Raw genomic sequence first — 13,987 nt, 5'->3', positions numbered from 1 at the left:
CTTTACTACACACCACAGCATTCTACAATAGTATACTCTGCAACACTACACTCTGCAACTCTATGTTATGCCACTGAACTCTACGCCACTGAACTCCAAGCCACTGAACTCTACACCATTGAACTCTACACCTCTGAACTCTACATCACTGAACTCTGTATGGCTCCACTCTATGCCACTGCACTCTACTCTACTTTAATCTACTCTGCACCACTAAACTCTATGCCACTTCACTCTACTCTGAAATATTCCGCTCTATTCTTCTGCAGTCTATGCCTCTCTGTGCCTCTGCATTCTATGCCACTGCACGTTACTCCACTTTACTCAAAACCAATACACTCTACCTCACTGCACTCTATGCCAATCTACTCCGCACCACAGTATTGTATGCCACTATACTCTACCTATGCCACTGCCCTCTACATTACACCATTGCACTCTATGGGCCTCATTTATGAGGCTCCTTGCGGCACCGGAAAGTCACTTTTTTGACGTTCCAGTGGCGCAATGTGCCCGGCATATTTACAAGGCCACGTAAAGCCACTTTACGTGGCTTTTCATGGCCTCGTAAATATGTGCCCCTTTCACGCAGAACACTGCATGAAAGGGGCGTTCAAGGGTGTTGCTGTGGGTTTTCTCATGCAGTACCCATGGAATCTGAAGCATTCCCAGATTTACAAGAAATGGTAAACCTGGGAATGCACCAGAAACTAACGCCACCCCAGGGGTGGCATTAGGGAGGCGCAACAAAGAGAAATGTTTTAATTTCTCCACATTTTCTCTTTTTCTATGTGTGCTTTTTTGCAGAGGAAATCGCCTGAACTGATTGATTTTGTGCAGGAAGGTGTTCCTTCCTGCACAAAATCAATCATTCCTGCAACGCATCCTACCCTTGCATCATGGTGCAAGGGAGCCTGCGTTGGCACATGGCAGCCCATTGTGCGCCGGCTCTGGGGAAAAGGCCAGGAATGCACTGTATCACATAGATACAGTGCATTCCTGCCCTTTTGTTTTGACGTAAGGCAGCGCAGCAAGATCCCTTGCTGGGTTGCCCTACGCCAAAACCTCATAAATGAGGCTCTATGTCACTTTACTCTGCACCACTGTACACCAATGCACTCTACACCAATGCACTCCATGCCACACTACACTAATGCACTCTGTGCCACTCTACACCTCTGCACTCTACAACACTCTACTCTGTAGCACTGCACTCTCTGCCCTTGATCTCTATAACATTGAACTCTATGCCTCACAACTCTGTGCCATTCTACTCTGTTACTGCACTCTACTCTGCACCACTCTGCGCCACTCTGCTGCACTCTTTATCTATGCACTCTACACCACTTTAATCTACTGTGCACTACTCTACTCTGTTACTACACTCTACGCCACTTCACTCTATGCTTCTCTGCTCTACTCTACACCACTCTACTCTATGCTAGTGCACTCTGCCCTACTCTACTGTGCATCACTGCACTGATCGCCACTGCAGTCTACGCCACACCAGTCTAGGTCGCTCCACCCTGCACCCCTCCACTCTATTCCACTCTGCAACACTGCACTCTATGCCAATGCATTCTACACCACTACTCTATACCATTCCAATCTACCCTGCACCACTCCAGTCTACGTCAATTCACTCTGAACCCCTATATTCTACCCTGCACCATTTCACTTCACTCTACATTGATCCAATCTACTCTGCTCCACTGTGCTCTATGCCACTTCATTCAACGCCACTCTACTCTACACTATTGCACTCTACGTCACTGTACACTACTGCACTCTACACCAATGCACTTCACACCACTCTTCTCTAACCCACTGCACTCTGACACTCTACTCTGCAGCACTGCAATCTGCGCCACTCTACTCTGTGCCACTCTACTCTGTGCCACTCTACTCTGCGCCACTCTACTCTGTCCCACTTTACTTTGTGCTACTCTGCGCCACTGCACTTTACTCTGCACCACTCTAAGATACTCTACTGCACTCTACGCCACTCTAATCTACTGTGCACACTGCGCTTTATGCCACTTCACTCTGTGTCTCTCTACTCTGCACCACTCTACTGTATGCCAGTGCACTCTACTCTGTTCTACTATGCACCACTGCAGTCTACACCACTCCAGTCTAGGCCACTCCACTCTGCACCTCTGCACTCTATGTCAATCTAATTTACACCACTACTCTATACCATTCCATACTACCCTGCACCACTCTACACAACTTCACTTCACTCTACTCTGAAACATTCTACTCTATGCTAATGCACTTTTTGCCACTCTTTGCCACTGCAATTAATGCTGTGTCATTCTACTCTATGCAACTCTACTCTACACCACTGTGCTCTATGCCACTACTGTATACCACTGTACTCTACCTTGCATGACCATACTCCACCCTGCACCACTCCACTTCACTCTACTCTGAACCAATCTACTCTCTGCCACTGCACTCTATGCTGTGCCACTCTAAGCTCCACCACTCGACTCTGAACCCCTGCACTCTACCCCAATTCATTCTAAACCAGTTTACCCAAAACCAATCCACCCTATACCATGGTACCTATGCCAACTACTTTGCTTCAATGCATTTTAAATGTTAAATGTTAAATGTTGTATACTTGTAAAGCGCACAGCTGCCCCAGCAAAGGGGCGTCCCGGCGCTGTATACCGCTGGGGAACCCGTCCTGGCTTTCCCTGTGGGATGGTCCCTACTGGGAATCCCCAAGGTGGAGCCAGGCATCCCCGGCGTTGATGGGGCCGTTGTGGAGATTAGGCAAGCTAATGCCCAGAGTTGCCGAGTGGGACCCCAGGGTAGAGTAGGCACCGAGGCGAGAATTGTCGAGTCCGCTGACCCTGGTTCAAGACCCTGGCCCGTCGAGAATTGAACCCTGGTCCCGCGCCGACTTCTGGTCCCGGGTCTGCCACCTCTAACCAGTGAGCCACACCACTCCACTATACTCTACAACATTACGCCACTATACTCTACAACATTCTACTGTATGCCATTGCACTCTACTCCACTGCACATTACATCACTCTACACTATTGCGCTCTACAGCACTCCACTCTAAGCCACTCTATTCTCCTCTGCACCACTGTAGTCTGTCATTGCTTTCTGCACCACTCTACTCTGCACCACTCTATGCTACTACACTCTACACCACTGCACTCTGACACACTATTCTGCATGACTGCAGTTTAAGCCACTACATTCTACATTGCACTCTACACCACTGCACTTTACTCCACCGCGCCACTCCACTCTATGCCTATGTACTCTACAGCACTCTACATTGCATCACTCCAATCTGTGCCACTGCAATCTACCCTGCACCAATCCACTCTACTCTGCACCACTGCACTTTATGCCTCTTCACTCTATGTCACTCTACTCTGCAACACTGCTTTCTCCGCCACTGAATTCTATGCCAGTCTACTCTGCATCAGTCCCCTCTACACCACTGTACGCTACGCCAATCCACTCTAACCCACTTAGAACCACTGCACTCTACTCTTTACCTCTACACTCTACACCACTTCACTCTGAAACAATCTGCTCTATGCCACTGCAGTCTACGCCCCTCTACTTCACTCTTCGCCACTCCACTCTATACCACTCGATTTTACACCGCTGCACTCTATCCCACTGCACTCTACATAAATGCTCTCTAAACCACTTTACTCAAAACCAATGCACTCTATGCCACTGCACTCTATGCCAATCTACTCTGCGCCACTGCCCTGTATGCCACTATACTCTACCGCCTCCCATATGCCACTCTACACCATTGCACTCTGTCACTTTACTCTGTATCACTCTATGCCACTCACTTTACACCAATGCACTCTACGCTACTCTACACCACTGCACTCTATACCACTCTACTCTGCAGCACTGAACTCTGTGCCACTGAATTCTATGCTACCTACTCTATGCCACTCTACTCTGCACCACTTTATTCTGTGCCACTACACTCTACTCTACACAGTGTTTAATTTGTAAAAACAAAATAAGTGCCAGGGCTTTTGACAGGAGGCCACTGCAGCTTTCACCACACATTGCCTCTGCCAAGCTGCTAGTGATAGTAACAACGCAACTACTAACCACCACACTCTTTCATGTGTGACAATTTGGCCTATTCCAGGCCCCCAATGCTATCAGAATGTCTTGGGCAGTAGGTAATAGTCATTTTTAATGTATACTGAAATTGTATAATTGACTGTTATCGTGTTCATCTCTAAATTAGGCAGACAGCTCCACCTTGTGGGAGATTGTAGCAAGCGCTGCTCTGCACCACTCTACACCACACTACTGCACTTGACGCCAATGTGCTCTATCCAATGCACTCCACGCCACTACTCTATACCACTCCACTCTGCACCACTCCACTCTACCCTGCACCACTTCACTCTACTTTGTCCTGCACCACTACACCCTACACCACTTCACTCCAGTCTGAAACAATCTACTCTGAGCCATTGCACTCTATGCCACTCTACTCTATGCCACTCCATTCTACTCCACTCTATTCCATTACAATCAACACTGCACCACTCTACACACTCTACTTTTTGTTTTGCCACTGTGCTCTACCCTGCACCATTCCACACTGTACTCTATACCACAACACTCTATACCACTTCACTCTACGCCTATCTACTATACTCACTACTGCACTCTATGCCTCTTCAGTCTATGCTATGCCACTGTACTCTAAACCACTGCACTCTACACCACTTTACTCAAAACCAAAACACCCTACACTACTGCACCTATGCCAACTACTTTGCACAACTGCACTTTAAACCACTGTACTCTACAACATTCTACTCTGTGCCACTGCACTCTATGAACTGCATGCTACATTCCTCTACACCATTGCACTCCATGTCACTGCAGTCTATTTCACTACACTCAACAGCACTGCTCTCTATGCCACTCTATTCTACTCTGCACCGGTGTACTGTATGTCACTGCTCTCTAAAACACTCTACACTACAGCCCTACTCTTCCCCACTCTACTCTGCACCACTTGATGACCTTGCACTCTATGACGCTGCACTCTGACACTCTACTCTGCATGACTGCAATCTATGCCACTGCACTCTACTCTGCACCACTCAACTCTACACCAATGCACCCAATGCCACTACAATCTACACCACTGCACTCTATGCTAGTGCACTCTACGCCACTCTACTCTACACCTCTGCACTCTACTCTGCACTACTCCCACTCTATCCTGCACTACTCTACTCTACCATTTCACTCTATGCCTGACTACTTCACGCTGCACCAATCCACTCTATGCCATTGCACTCTACGCCACTCCAAACTATCCTGCACCACTATTCTCGATGCCACTGCAATCTACGCCACTCAACGTCACTGTAATCTATGCCACTTTACTCAAAACAAATGCACTATATGCACTGCACTCTATGACAATCTACTCTGCACCACTACACTTCATGCCAATTGACTCTAGACCACTATACTCCACTCTGCGACACTCCACAATACTCCACTCAATGAAGGTCTTCTCCATTACACTCTGTTCTACTGACAATCTACTGCACTCTATGCCACTCCACTGTACAGCACTCTACTCCACTCTATACCATTCTATGACACTACTCCATGACGCTCTATACAACTCCTTCTATTCCAATCCATTCTACTTTACTCCACTCTATCCTATGACACACTACTCCACTCTATGCCACTCCACACTATGACAATCTTCTCCTTTCAATTCCACTTGACTCTACAACACTCTTTTCCACTCAACACCTTCTATGCCACTCCACTGTGCTCTACACCACTCCACAACACTCTATGCCACTCAACTCTCCTCAACTCTGACACTGTACTCCACTCTATGCCACTCAACTCTACGCCCTTCCACTCTGACACTCTATTCCTTCCTGAACACTCCAAAACACTGTACGCTACTCCTTGACACTCCACTTCACTCCTCTCCATGCCACTCAACTCTACTGTACGCCACGCTATGACACTCCATAACACTCCACTCTACCCAATTTATGACCCTTGACTCCAACCGACTCTCCTTTAACCCACTAACTTTTAGCCATGCTGAATAGCAGCCACTCTGGTGCACAACACTGCTAACACATATTGCTAAAACGTACTGGCCAAGCCAATAGCTCTTACATATGCAATACATATTGGCTTTGTCAATGCTTGTATTTTTTGCATCTGGGTGCTGGGAATTGTTGCTTGTCCCCAGGTCTTGGCTCAATTGCCTTTAGATTCTTTGGTTAATCAAACTGCTCCTTCCAACCTCTACAGTGACCACATTCGTTGCAGCTCTAAGGTCAGCCAAGTGATGTATTTTTAGCAGGGTGAGGGGCTTTTTTTAATATGCTTGTCCAGGGGAGTAGCAGAGTTCAGTGATCCACAAATGGAAGGCCTGTTCATTGTTAAACTTGGTAAATTTGAAATTGGCCACTAATTGTTGCATTCTGGTGAAAAACACGTCCATGTCCTTATTTGAACCTTGGCATGCCGTGTTAAAAGTGTACCTTTCAAAGTTTGTTGCTTTGCAAGTTGAACCGAATGCCTCATTTAGAATTTTCAGTAGGCCTTTCAATGTCTCAATTGGTTTACCAGAAAATGTTGTGAGCAAATACTCGACCATTGAACATCAGGGTCCAGGGGGCTTGCTGGATGGTACTCTGCGGCATTTTGTGGTATTCGCTGAGAAATTTCTGTGGTCTGAGTTCAGGGTTTGCTCCTTCTGCCACTGTAATCCTGAGTGCCTTGTTCAGTATGCGCATAAACGCATAAACCTTTCATCCTCACAGATTGTTTGCAGTTATTGAAGGGTGAAACGGGGTGATGTATTCCCAGGTGGCTGAGCAGGTCCTTAAATTCTGAACCTTGGAAAGGTGGCCCTTTGTCAGTCTTGATCGGCATGCCAAATGTTGCACAACCCCTCCCAGGCACTGGCGCAACATGCATAAATGCTGTCGAGTAGATCGCCTCAACAGTACTCTATTGGAGTAGTTGTCTACCATGGCCATCGTAGTTCTCACATCCGGGAAACTTAAAAAATCGAGACTTATTTTGAACCAAGGGACTGTGCAAGGGTCTTCTGTGATGATGGGACCCGGGGTTTCCTGAGAACTTGTACGTTGGCACTCAGGACATTGTCACACTATCTCATCTGTGGCCTCAAGGTCAGGGAACCACACTTTTTCCCGCATGCAGGATTTCATTTACACAGTTCCTTGGTGCCTACCATGGGCCAACAGTGTCACTTGCCATTGTAGGCTTGCTGTAGATGGCCTCACAGAAGGATGCCGTCTTGAGTGGTGTTGAACTCGTTGCGTGCCCTCCACATTTTGGCCAACTTCAATTTGTTCTGGCCTGTCCAGACATTCGCATCTCATAGAAAGCTTTGCCAGGATCCACTCTGCACAACATCTCTGACTTTCTGGCTTCCTCATCGCTATTGATGCTGAGTGCTTCCACACAGACACTTTGTGAGAGGAAATCAGCAAGGTTTTTGGAGCTGGGCCGGTACACCACCTTCATGTGGTAGTGCTACAGGTGAATGGCCCATCGTTCAATTTGCGGTGGAGGATGGAGGGCTGAGCCCGGTAATAGTGGAACAAGTGGCTGGTGGTCCATGACTACATTGAATGGCCTCCCACAGAGATACAGGTGAAAGTGCTTGCACACCCAGTTAATCGCCAGGGCTGCCCTCTTGATTTGTGTGTTTCACATCTCCGTCTGGGTTAGCGCCTTGCTGGCGAATGCCAGTGGGGCCCACCTTCCTGCCTCCAACTCCTGGGTGAGAATGGCTCCCAGACCCACGGGCTTGCATTGATGAGCAGCTCAGTTTGCTTCTTAGTGTCAAAGTAGGCCATTGTGGTCTTATTCAGGAGGGCCTCCTTGACCTTCTGGAAAGCTTTGTCTTCTCGCTGGACCCACGTGCAGCCAACTTCGTGCTTGGTAAGGGCTCCCAGTCATTCAACAATGGTCACTAAGTTTGGAATGAATCTGCCACAGTATGTGGCCATGCCTAAGAAACTGCACCCTTCGGAGACGGTTGTCAGTGCAGGGGCTTGCTTGATGGCTTGTGACTTTCGAAAGTCGCCTTGCACTCCGTCCTGGTTGAATATGTAGCTGAAGAACTAAACAGAGGTCAGAAAAAAATAGCATTTCTCCCTCCTTATGTACTTTGATTCCATGCTCCCAGAGGCGTTTGAGGGTGGCTTGTAGGTGCTGATGGTGTTCTTCAGTAGTCACTGAGTGGATGAGGATGTTGTCACTCACGTTCATGATGGCTTGGAACCCGAAAAGAGTTTCTCTTATTACATCTTGAAGACTTATCCCCTAAATGTTTAAATCAATATCTTTCCATTGACCCAAGTGACAATTTCTAATTACCATAGGTTGCACCCTGGCTTTCATAGATTTCTCACTTACTGTGCAGTGTATGCATTCCCTTACTAACACAATAGAGAGAGCGGATTTCACTTAATGGCCACACAAATCTAATGTAAATATATCTCTAATTAGAGATGAGATATTGGTGACAAAGGCACAATAATCTATTTCATTCTTTCAAATGTATGAATGTATTCATTTTTTTCTTTTTATCATTGCTTTTTATACACACGAATCTCTTTACTAATTTATCACAGGTAGAAAAATACAATTTTTTTAAATAGAAAGAGACTTTTTTTATAAATACATAGGCTTTTTTTAGAAATAGAATACAAAACAGTGAGAAAAGAGAAAATATAATAGAAAACATACAATACATTGTTATTTACAAAACCAATTTCTTTTACATTTATACACAAATCATTAGTGTCCCTGGTAATAAACAATCCATCATACCATTCTCACACATTCACAACATACACAACATTCTCACCCTATCTACATGCATCACCACACCATTTGAAACAAGGAAGATATTGTGAATGCAGGTCTCAGGAATGAATATGAGACCCTGCACTAGGTCGACGCGCGTTTCGGCGGCTCAGGGCCACCTTCTTCAGGACCTCTTCCAATAAAAACAACCCAGGAATCCAGGGGACATGGGAAGACTAAATTCTAAAGGCTCACCGGATCCGGCGAAGTGGGAGAAGGACACGCTGTTACGCATATACCATTTGAGGCCAGGATACTGGAAGGTATTTGCAGACGTCTACCCGTTACAATTAGAAAAGGAGCTATATATAAATGAGACTATGGGAACACGAGCCAGCTTACAGAGCTGAGGAGGATGCAATGATCTAACTAGATGAAAAAGTTTAACGTGACTCTTTTTGAACATTCTGCATAGGGAATACCATACTGGAAGACTCACAAAATAGAAAATTTTAAAAAGATTCAGGAAATTATTACAGAAATCTCCCCATAGCCTTTAGAATTTAGTCTTCTAATGTCCCCTGGATTCCTGGGTTGTTTTTTTATTGGAAGAGGTCCTGAAGAAGGTTGCCCTGAGCCGCCGAAACGCGCGTCGAAAAACGCGTTTTGGGACCACTCTTTTTTCTTGGCCCCCCCTTGACGAAACCCCCCCAAATTTTCAGGGGCGGATCGAAAACAAAATGTGCCATTTTCCTGAAAATTTCATCCACAAATGCCAAAGTTATTAGACATAGAATTTTCAAAAGTTCCATAGAGAAAAAAATCCTAACTATATATACCTACTGGCGACCGCCAGTAGGTAATATATATATATATATATATATATGTACGCTCGCTTGTCGAAACACAACCAAACTCTCGGGGAGATTTCTTCAACACACCTTTATTGCCACAGCGTGCTTGGATAGCTGAGAGGCTCGGAAAAATGTTAATCAGGTCCCAGTTCGCCGTGTTGTTCCTGACGCGTTTCGAAGGCTCCCGCCTTCTTCTTCAGAGGAAAGGCAAACTCATCACGGGAATACAGGTACCAACCCTCTTTAAACAATGGCACGCCCCTAGATGGGCAGTCCAAGTGTCTCAGTGCCTGTTGGGACTGGAAGTCCTGTGTTTTCATGGCGCCCCATCTGTGGACAAGGGCGGTCGGATAGTCTCCCCTCACCAGCCAGGCGACATCACGGAGGTGGAGTAGGGGACGGATGAATATCCGTATTTCTAACAAGCTGGATGCTTGCCCTTGTCGGCTCCTTCCGTGAGGCTGCGTGGTGGTGCTCAGCTTTTTATCCAGGGTTACTACTACTCTCGATACCATCAAGGCACTGCTGCACTCTTCCTGGCGGGTGTGGTCAGAATGGTGATGGTTCCATTCAGAATATGTACGCTCGCGTGTCGAAACACAACCAAACTCTCGGGGAGATTTCTTCAACACACCTTTATTGCCACAGCGTGCTTGGATAGCTGAGAGGCTCAGAAAAATGTTAATCAGGTCCCAGTTTGCCGTGTTGTTCCTGACGCGTTTTGAAGGCTCCCGCCTTCTTCTTCAGAGGAAAGGCGAACTCATCGCGGGAATACAGCTACCAGCCCTCTTTAAACAATGGCACGCCCCTAGATGGGCAGTCCAAGTGTCTCAGTGCCTGTTGGGACTGGAAGTCCTGTGTTTTCATGGCGCCCCATCTGTGGACAAGGGCGTTTGGATAGTCTCCCCTCGCCAGCCAGGCGACATCACGGAGGTGGAGTAGGGGACGGATGAATATCTGTATTTCTAACAGGCTGGATGCTTGCCCTTGCCGGCTACTTCCGTGAGGCTGCGTGGCGGTGCTCAGCGTTTTATGCAGGGTTACTACTACGCTCGATACCATCAAGGCGCTGCTGCACTCTTCCTGGCGGATGTGGTCAGAATGGTGATGGTTCCATTCAGAAAATGTACGCTCGCGTGTCGAGACACAACCAAACTCTCGGGGAGATTTCTTCAACGCACCTTTATTGCCACAGCGTGTTTGGATAGCTGAGAGGCTCGGAAAAATGTTAATCAGGTCCCAGTTCGCCGCGTTGTTCCTGACGCGTTTCGAAGGCTCCCGCCTTCTTCTTCAGAGGAAAGGCGAACTCATCACGGGAATACAGGTACCAGCCCTCTTTAAACAATGGCACGCCCCTAGATGGGCAGTCCGAGTGTCTCAGTGCCTGTTGGGACTGGAAGTCCTGTGTTTTCATGGCGCCCCATCTGTGGACAAGGGCGGTTGAATAGTCTCCCCTCGCCAGCCAGGCGACATCACGGAGGTGGAGTAGGGGACGGATGAATATCCGTATTTCTAACAGGCTGGATGCTTGCCCTTGCCGGCTCCTTCCGTGAGGCTGCGTGGCGGTGCTCAGCGTTTTATGCAGGGTTACTACTACGCTTGATACCATCAAGGCGCTGCTGCACTCTTCCTGGCAGGTGTGGTCAGAATGGTGATGGTTCCATTCAGAATATGTACGCTCGTGTGTCGAAACACAACCAAACTCTCGGGGAGATTTCTTCAACACACCTTTATTGCCACAGCGTGCTTGGATAGCTGAGAGGCTCAGAAAAATGTTAATCAGGTCCCAGTTCGCCGGGTTGTTCCTGACGCGTTTCGAAGGCTCCCGCCTTCTTCTTCAGATCAAAGGCGAACTCATCACGGGAATACAGGTACCAGCCCTCTTTAAACAATGGCACGCCCCTAGATGGGCAGTCCTAGTGTCTCAGTGCCTGTTGGGACTGGAAGTCCTGTGTTTTCATGGCGCCCCATCTGTGGACAAGGGCGGTTGGATAGTCTCCCCTCGCCAGCCAGGAGACATCACGGAGGTGGAGTAGGGGACGGATGAATATCCGTATTTCTAACAGGCTGGAGGCTTGCCCTTGCCGGCTCCTTCCGTGAGGCTGCGTGGCGGCGGTGCTCAGCATTTTATGCAGGGTTACTACTACGCTCGATACCATCAAGGCGCTGCTGCACTCTTCCTGGCGGGTGTGGTCAGAATGGTGATGGTTCTATTCAGAATATGTACGCTCGCGTGTCGAAACACAACCAAACTCTCGGGGAGATTTCTTCAACACACCTTTATTGCCACAGCGTGCTTGGATAGCTGAGAGGCTCAGAAAAATGTTAATCCGGTCCCAGTTCGCCGTGTTGTTCCTGACGCGTTTCGAAGGCTCCCGCCTTCTTCTTCAGAGGAAAGGCGAACTCATCACGGGAATACAGGTACCAGCCCTCTTTAAACAATGGCACGCCCCTAGATGGGCAGTCCAAGTGTCTCAGTGCCTGTTGGGACTGGAAGTCCTGTGTTTTCATGGCGCCCCATCTGTGGACAAGGGCGGTTGGATAGTCTCCCCTCGCCAGCCAGGCGACATCACGGAGGTGGAGTAGGGGACGGATGAATATCCGTATTTCTAACAGGCTGGATGCTTGCCCTTGCCGGCTCCTTCCGTGAGGCTGCGTTTTATGCAGGGTTACTACTACGCTCGATACCATCAAGGCGCTGCTGCACTCTTCCTGGCGGGTGTGGTCAGAATGGTGATGGTTCCATTCAGAATATGTACGCTCGCGTGTCGAAACACAACCAAACTCTCGGGGAGATTTCTTCAACACACCTTTATTGCCACAGTGAATATATATATATATATATATATATATATATATATATATATATATATATATATATATATATATATATATATATATATATATATATATATATATATATATATATATATATATATTCACAGAAAAAACCATAGGTTATAGTCCATATATAGTTAGGAATTTGCATTTACAAAACCTTGAAAATTCAATGAAAAAACCATTGGTTTTAGGCCATATATAGTTAGGGATTTGCATTTAGAAAACCTTATTTTACTCGCATAAAACCATTGAAATTCCATATATAGTTATAAGCGCTAACTATATATCGCGCACCCGCAATCCACTGCTGATGATGTCACATATTACATCATTCATGACATGGTTAGCGACATCACTGATGACATCACTGATGACATCTCAAATGACATCACTGATGACATCACTGATTACAACATCCAGTGACTGTATGTTTCTGTAAAGTTAAAATATGTTTTACATATTGAAGAATGAGTGGATATATAAGTGTCTGGATGAAGGATTTACTAGGTGCATGACTGACTGATTGAGTGAGTGATTAAATGTGTCTCACTGAGTGCATGGGTTAGTGACTAAACTGTTTTAATTTGTGCATCATTATATCTGTTGTTCTACAAACTGCTGCATATGTTGATCAGTAGCTATATGAGTAACTGTATGGGTTATTGATTGGTTGTCCAAGTATTTGTATGGCAAACTGAGTGTGTGTGTATGGGTGGCTGGGAGGTGTGTGACTCTGTACATAGATGTGTGAGTAGTTGATTCACTATATGTATAGATTCAAAAGTGCATGTGGAAACAGCTGTATGGGCGGTTGACTGTGCATGAGTGTATTAGTGAGTGAATGGATATCTCAGTGCTACATGTCAAATTAAGTACATATGTAAAACACAGTACATGTGAGAGTTGACATCTATAAATAACTGTGCATAAGAGCCAGTGAATGTGTGAGTGGCTGTATGGATCATTGTGAACATGTATCAGAGATTGTATAAGAGAGTAAAGTAAATATGTGTTAGTATATGTTTGAATAAGTAAGGTGTGTATAACTGTATAGTTGAGAAAATGGAGGTGTGATTGATTTTTGGCATAACTGACTAGGTGTGTGAGTAACTCCATGGATGAGTGACAGTCTGTGACTGTCTGTTTACACTGATTGTATCTAAGGTTATATTAGAGTCTGAAGAGGTTCATGGTATTATCACATGAATGATATCATCAGTGATGTGATCAGTCATGTCAAATGAGATGTTATCAGTGATGTCATCAGTGATGTCATTTGAGATGTCATCAGTGATGTCATCAGTGATGTCACTAACCATGTCATGAATGATGTAATATGTGACATCATCAGCAGTGGATTGCGGGTGCGCGATATATAGTTAGCGCTTATAACTATATATGGAATTTCAATGGTTTTATGCGAGTAA

Source organism: Lissotriton vulgaris, chromosome 8, assembly GCF_964263255.1.
Source record: "Lissotriton vulgaris chromosome 8, aLisVul1.2, whole genome shotgun sequence".
Lineage (NCBI taxonomy): Eukaryota > Metazoa > Chordata > Amphibia > Caudata > Salamandridae > Lissotriton > Lissotriton vulgaris.
Note: the sequence above shows the minus strand (reverse complement) of the source record.